The 8,529-nt window shown below is 33.2% G+C and overlaps 1 long non-coding RNA gene across 1 annotated transcript; it reads right to left on the bottom strand.

The window, feature by feature from the left end:
• Positions 1-6,313: 6,313 nt before the first annotated feature.
• Positions 6,314-8,323, bottom strand: LOC149795495 (uncharacterized). The gene is made up of 2 exons (XR_016422113.1): positions 8,277-8,323; positions 6,314-7,215 (listed from the first exon to the last, which is right to left on the bottom strand). It is a non-coding gene; the product is annotated as an uncharacterized LOC149795495 (long non-coding RNA).
• Positions 8,324-8,529: the final 206 nt, after the last annotated feature.

Below are 8,529 nucleotides of genomic sequence, written 5' to 3'. Positions count from 1 at the left end.
GTTGTTGTTGCTGCAGGTGTTATGTTATTCGGGTAACAATGTTAGCTCCGGTAGCTGTCACGATCTGCATTTCAGCAACAACGACAATTGCTGGTGTTTTTAATATAATATAAAAAAATATGTACCTGCACGGTAGAAAAATTATCTGATTACGCAATAAAATTACACACAGCAAAAGTTGCTTATTCAAAATTAACTTTGTTGTTATCAAGGAGCCTCAATGATGGAATTATATCCGATGTTGAGGTTTTAGAAATGATCACCGTGTACAATTCCGCTGCTATTAAAGATATAAAATAAATAATAATAATGACAGAATTTCTCCAACAGATAGCCATGAACACGGTTGCGTACAAAACAACAATGCTCTCTGCAAGCTCAACTAGGCCAGAATTTAGCGTTAATTTTCCGATCGCGGTTCCAGTAAATGAAATCACGCTAGCACAATTACGAGTAATTAACAGCTGGCCTAATATTAGATCTAAATCATTTGGTACGCTGATGTCAAATAATTCAATCGTGTTCGCGAACAAAAACAAACTAGACGGAACACCCGACTGGACTGTCGTTGGATTACCAACCGGTAGTTATCAGATAGAAGAAATTAACAGTGAATTATCACTTAGAATAAAAAACATTACCGGAGAAGAATCCGGCATAAAAATATCAGCTCACTAACCAACATTATCTTCAATCATCGAGATAACCTCACCGAGGTACTCCGTAGATATTTATCAATCATCGATCAGAACCATTCTAGGATGGCCTAAAATTCAACCACCAACACCACTAGCGCCACCGGAACTTAAACATCCGATTATACCACAGACGGGCAATCATATCATGATGTTAATATGTCATATAAGGAACATTTACTTACCATAAAAAGTTTAACCTCAGTTGATTATTTTGGCTACTTGGGTGCATCTATCGGCGAAGATAAACGCAGTAAGTCGTGAACTTTTTATGGCGAAGAAGTTTTAAGATCAAGGGAAAAAAGTGTAATTATTGTAATGCATCAAGTTACTAGATATTTCAGAGAAATAAATCAAGAACACCGAAAACAACTACAGCTACTGCGACAGTATTTTCAAGATTGTGTCCTTAGTATATCAAGTTTGTGTAACGAGATCATCAAACGCGTAGAAGTGATAAATCAGCTTGCATCCGACATGGAATATTTTAACCAGAGATTAATTCGGTCAGTAATTAATGCTATTTTTAGGAAGAAATCAACATTCTTAGAAGAGTACTCGTTGACAGAAGCGACCCAAATTTTAAACTTCCCGGTTATAACGAAGACGAATTAAGAAAATCAACCAACGACGTCATTAATGAATATTTCTCCAGGATGCACGCCGCGTGGATAAAATCGCTACCACCAGCGAGTATCCTTAAACATAACAATAACCCAGATGGAACCGGCAGACATATTTCACCAGAAACAGTAAAAATTACAACCGTCGTCGCGGTCAATTTAACGTGCGATATCGTCGAAGGTAGCTACAGCGCAAATACGGTATTATCAATTCAAGTTAATCAGGATTTTATTCTTTACTCGTTTTCGCCGAAAGAACCACCGGGGTTTTTGATTGTGCAGGAACCGATTAATCCGGTTTATTTGCGATGTTATAATCATTTATTATCAAGGATGAACTTAAAATTAACAGATCAAGATGGAAATTTATTAGATTTACGTGGCGAAACATTAAATATAAATTTACTTATAAAATCTTAAACTTCTACGGAGAAAAAAACAAAAAAAAATTAAAAAAAACAAACAAATAAAAACCTGGAAAAATTAGCAAAAATTACTAAAATAATAAGTAATTATCTTTTTACTGAAAAATATTCGAGTGAACGATTTTTTTTATAGGGTATTTGGTACTCAAAATTAAGCAATTTGAATGATTTTGTTTTCTTGATGGGGTATTTGGTACTCAAAATTGTGCAATTCGTTGAATTTTGCAGAATAATTTATTTTTACATAATAACAGAATAATCTGAAAATTATTTATTTTATTTACTGAAATTATTTACTTTTTATTTTTTACCGAAACATTTAATTGTGATGGAGTATTTGGTACTTAAAATCATAAAATTTTATTTGGTACTCAAAATTATAAAATTGCTTGATTTTTAATTTTTGATGGGGTATTTGGTATTCAGAATCAGACAAATTGTGCAAATTACCTGAAATTTCATTAAAAAACAACAAAAAATTTCAGTAAAAAATAACTAATTTCAGTAAATTAATAAAAAAATAAATAAATTCAGTAAAATAAATAAATAATTTCAGTAAATAAATAATTTCAGTTAATAAATAAGTAATTTTAGACCGTTGTTGATTCTCCCTCTTTTTCCATCAGTTTTTTAGCTGTCTTACACGAACACTAACTGTTCTTGCTGATTCATACTTGTTAGATAACTCTGATCTAATTTTTTCGATTGCACGAGATAAATTAATAATTTTTTATTTGTGTTTCGTCTACGGTGGCCAGTAATCTATAAACAGTAGACTGAATTTTCTTTATTAGTCGATATTCTGACGATAGAGTGTATCTACCGTCGTATTTATTTTGTAATATTGTTTCGATGTCAGGAATAATTTTTTCAAGAATTAGCTCATCTGATAATTTTATTCCTGATAATTTTAGTTTTTCAATTGCATTAATTATGTCGTTGATATTTTCGTTGTTCATATACTAAATATTTTATGTCTAAAACAAAATATCTAAAGCAAAAAAAAATATAATTTGATTAATTACTGAAATAAGACTGATTTTAGTTATCGTAATCAAGTATCAGAGGAACATATGAGAACGAAATCTAGATTCCAAATTTGACTGAAAACGTTGATCTGGTTATATTTTCTGCAACTTGTCGTACTGAAGCCCGATTCCAAAATATTTTCCGGCAGAATTCATTGATTGAAATATCATCTCCTCATTAGTTTCTAAATTTACTGATTTAACCACCTTGGCACTTTTATTATGACAGCCGGTTTTTCCTCGCAAAGAATTCTCGCTAGAAGTGATCGCTTGGAGGTTTGATATTGAGTTATTTAATTTGTTTCCGTCAACATTGATCAATTACAAAACCGTCTTTGATTAATCGGTGGAGACACTCAAAAACAAAACGATGATTTAAATAATGTTTGTTATCTCCGGTATTAAATGTTAAATAACCGGAATTATTAATATTACCAACCAGATTTTTTAATTTGTAGTTTCTAACAACACCATCGCAAGATGCTTTATAATTCTCAGTAATTGAATGCTTTGTGAATATTGTATTCATATAGTAATTATCATTTGTCTAAATCAAAATTTGATTGGAAACCTAGTTAGATAATCCTCCTCGGATTTGATGACGCTGTCACCGTCGGTATTTTTTTTTTCATATTATCTTTTAAGTTCTCGGTAGCGTTTTCCACCACCATTTGTTCATATCCGAGTTCTTCCTGTAATTCCAATACTACATTTTATGCAGCGAGTTGGCCCTGGACAACCGCTGCGAATAGACTGTAAATGCTCCCCGCAGAATTCACTTTTGCATGATTTATTGCAGCAAGTCAGCGAACCGACCATCATCCACTTACATTGGTTCATTATTATATTAGATCTTTGTCTAAAATATAACATGAATTTATTTGATCTCGATGAGGTTGAACATGATCTAACTGAAGTAAATAAAGCCAAGAAAGGGTTTTACGATGATGGAGCAGTTCATGTGTGGTTGACGTGGAAAACAAGTAATATTGATAATACTATGATACACGAGCGAAAAAAATAATCGATTATATCGGTGATCATCATCGAGATGAAAAATTTATCTTTGGAATAAAATTTATTGTAATGACCGACAATGATGTATGGATTATTCGTGTTAAACGTGATCATGTAGTTGGCGGGAAAAAAACTGTTATTTTGCCTGGCAATTCCAAGCCAGGATTGTTGACCTGAATAGATAAACCATATTATGTTCGATCTTATCCTGTAACTGCAGTTGTTTATGGAATTTATCGGTTAAATAATAAACCAGATGTTACAAATCTCACTCTGATGAAACTTTCCTTAGGGATAAATTGTGTAGCTGAGCGAGTAATAGAGCATCTGAAAATACAAAACGCGGATCAGGTTTAATCGATTTAAGGCTTAAGAAAATAACTACGTGGGCTGAATCAGTTGCTGAAGGAGCATCAATAAATGATGTTGCTATGTTGTCGAGTAAATTAAAGTTTCCAATAACAGTAAAGACGTTATCGGGGGAGATTTTATACGAGTCAGTAAATAAATCTCGTGGAGCACCAATTATAATTGTTGATCATAATTCACATGCGTGGACATCTGCAGCAAAAATATTTCCTCGAGATCGTATTGTTAAATTTTATCCCGTGGAAAATTCTGACGTGGAAAATTCTGGAAATATGTTTGATTTTATTCACAAAATAAGTAAATCCGATCAGGTGTCAGTGTGGCTATTTAGAAGCTGCGAGGATTTGCTCGTGTAGTATCATTTGAATTTGCTAAAAATCTTCATAAAATCTGTTATATTTGGTTTGGAAAACACTTCTCGGAGCGACGTTGGGTTCATACAGCGCTGTTGCGATATATGCTAGATTCTGCAATATTAACGTCGTTGATCGTAGTGAAGCAATTATATCGTATAAAAAACAAACATCAGTTTTGTTGCCAATGGATCATGATGAAAAAACAGCAAAAGATCTCGGTAGAAAAATAATTGGTAAATTTACTCAAGGCGGCGCATATGATCATCAACGACATCATTCTGGATTAATCATGGATGATGCTAAATTAGATTTTATAATTGCTGATACCGTATCATCACACCGTATATATGTACATGTATATGCTAGCTTTAAAAGTAATGTACTGTATATTCAATAATGGTTGAGATAAATTAATGAATACATCTATTAATTTGTGTCTATTTCACATTATTATAACATGTGCTTGTACGTACATATACAGTAAATCGAAGTTTAGACAATTAACACATCGAACACATCACACTATGTTCATATACATGTATGTACTGTACATACATTTATTATGTCAATTTCCTGAAGAAGTCTGTAACTTTTGTTTGCCTGGATTCTTTGGCGGATCTATCTGCAATGATTACTGATAGTGGCCATAGACTGTCAAGGGCTTCGCTATTTAATTATTACCCCCCCCCCCCGTCGGCGACTAGCTAAAACAGACATTGTTCATACAATCGCTGGTTACAATATGGTCACACTACTTAGTTCTTGATAGTGACCATAGATTCTCAAGGGCTTCACCACTGTGTTTTATGAATTATTCTTCTGATTGTATTTTCACATACGATTTTTCGAATTTTCTTATTTTTGGACAAATTATTTCCGGATTATCGAGACAAGTTTTAATGTAATTTTACACTTTGGTCCCCGATTTTGATTTCCGGATCCGGAACGCGGATTTCTTGATTAACGGAGCAAATTAACTTTTAGGAGTTCCGTTCCCGTTGAATTATGTCCTGATAGCGAGGTTTCCATATAAACGGAGTCCGGATTAACGAGGCACCACTGTATATATATATATATATATATATATATATATATATATATATATATATATATATATATATATATATATATATAAATCACTGGTAATATCATAATTATTCATTCTTTTGACAACAATTATTTAGTTTTTGACTCAAACTAGAATTATTCGTTAGAAATTTCCAGTTTGTTTTACTTTAGTATTGTTGCACTGTAACACGACTAGGTTGTTGTGAAACCAATGAAGACTGTACAACAGTCTCATTGAGTTTTTATAACAATTGCTTGTCATATCCTTGAACGCATGGTTTGTATGTAAATATAACTTTTAGTGTTAGTTGCTACACTGCTACAAGGTGTAGCTGGTGTAGATAATTTCCAAAAAGAAAACAGGATCACCTTGCTAGAACTGTCATGCGCTTGATTACGGATTCGAAAGACCAGCAGTTAACTCAAATCCCTTGGTAAGATGTGAATGTTCACATAATTACAACCCGATTCCGTGGTTTTCAGTTCATCAAGCGGTCGTACTAGATTTCTTTAGTCACCTATAACGCTTTTGCTACACGATGCACATAAAATGAAAGTTCTCATTCATGCTTTTAAATTTTTTGTCATGCACCATGACTATGTTAATTTGTTATTGGGCAAAGAATTCTCTGTTTTATCTGACAGACATACATATGACACAACACTTTTCACAAACAACTCTACACCAATTCTAGGATACTTCATCTTTCAAAGAGAGAACAACACATCAAATTGAGCAACATGTATCTATATCCTAATACAGCGAAATAAAACAATGACAGATTTTACTAGGAATGAAACAACTACTGTAATACAATAATCCTAAGAAAATAAATGTATCAGCCAAAAAGTAAATAAATACAACATTTCTTTATACAATCATTGGCTTAAATCAATCTCAGCGTTAAATATTAATACCATATTTTGAACATCTATTATGTGATACAAATTGAGTCACAACCATGCAGGTTACAAATAATCAATTTACATATGAATGATGTGTGTGTGTGTGTGTGTGTGTGTGTGTGTGATTTGTATTTTTAACGTAGCTTTAACAATTTTTCAGTCTACGATGTATGCAGTGTGGCAGTTTATAGTGATGTCTAGTACTGGGGAATCACACTGCAGACATGTAGCATGATGTCCCACCCAGTCACATTATCCTGACACCAGGCCGACCAATCGTAACACTAACATATTAATGCTGAGCGCCTAGCGATGGAGCTGTTAGCACCGATTTTGTAAGACTTTGGTATCACTCGGTTGCGGTTCAAACCCACGACCGCCCGCTTCCAAGATGAACGCTCTAACCACTAGGCCACCGGAGCTGTCCAGATGAATAGTAAGAAATGTTACAAGTAAATTGTCTCCAGTAGTGTGTTATTAATGCAACCACATCGTTGGTCCTGACAAATGAGAACTGTTCCATCACACTCTCTGATTCTCTTGCTGATCATTGGCAGGTCGGGTCTAAGTACACGACGTGGAACACATGCTCCTGTTTCGGGTTGGTAGATGCACCGTTGTGATGGAGGACTGGTTACCTGTGCAGACACTGATGTCAACAATAACAGTATACTGATCAAGGAAAGGAAAATACATCTTGCGATGACTGATTGTGAGCTTGACATCGTCTGTATAAAACGAGAATCAATGTACATTAGTGCTAGAGTTAAATACTATGTTAAAAATATGAAAAGGATTCACCAAAATACACCTAAAAATACCGCCTTGGAAATATAAGTTACTTTTAGGAGTTGATTCCAACTGAAGGAAACCATTGCACGAACCTTTTCAGACGAGAGATGGGGTAATCTCACAGTAATATATTGCAAATATATCATTGAAAGTATAATCTTAAAACACCCACACGCACGCACACACAAACACACACACACACACACACATAGATACATACATAGATACATACATACATACATGCATACACACACACACACACACAGATATATATATATATATATATATATATATATATATATATATATATATATATATATATATATATATATATATATATACAAGTAATCACATGACTCCGAGGTTGATTGCGAGATCACATTGTATTTTACTTCAGAAAATCGTGATCATTGCGAGACGCGAAACATCGAGTCGTGATCTGAATTTTCCGATGCTGTCTACAACACGTGATCCGACGATCAAGATCGAATTACTATGATAATGAATTTCTTTTTAATATATACTTAGTAATTTTCCGGTAAATGTATAAAATCCCGAAGCGTAACTGAAGAAAATAAATTTTCTTAGCATTTCAACCTTTCTGTTTTGCACTTCATCGTAAGTCATAAACCGAATTGAATTTTTGAACAGCTGATATAGGGATGAAGATCAATTTTAGGAATCAAGCGTCTATGTAGCGACATTCATTCATTTTTACTATTACCAGTGTTAATAACATGTGGCATCAGGCTCATTCTAGGTATATAAGAAAGCTGTATATTATGTTGGAATACTGGATTATTTAAATAATGTAAATGATCATTGTTACGTACTTCTGTGTTTGTTCTAATACCATCAAGGATGTAAATACTGCACTTATTCATGTGTTACCTCATTAAATCGCTCTTTTACCGTAATTGCATGCAAAATAAAAATAAAATAAAGATAAAATCAATTAGAAATAATATAAGCAAAATTGAAATGAAACCAAACGAACCATGTTGTCTGTGCTACAAGCTCCTTCTCTGATGCAGAAATCTGGAATGAAACTTTTTATTTGTAAACAGCTGAATATGCTACTTATATACACTTGATTCATCCTACGCTACATTTTATTTCCTCGAATGTCTATTTTAAGATAACTCGGAAAATAGGAAATGCCCTCTTAGCTACTATGTATATGAAGGTATTTCACAATATTGATCTACTATTGATGGCTGTAAAATATGTATTTTTATCTGTTCTATAAT

The sequence above is a fragment of the Sinohyriopsis cumingii genome, chromosome 7 (genome assembly GCF_028554795.1).
Source record: "Sinohyriopsis cumingii isolate HCF-2022 chromosome 7, ASM2855479v2, whole genome shotgun sequence".
Classification (NCBI taxonomy): domain Eukaryota; kingdom Metazoa; phylum Mollusca; class Bivalvia; order Unionida; family Unionidae; genus Sinohyriopsis; species Sinohyriopsis cumingii.
The sequence above is the reverse complement of the archived record's forward strand: the minus strand, read 5'-3'. Positions and strand labels throughout refer to the sequence as shown.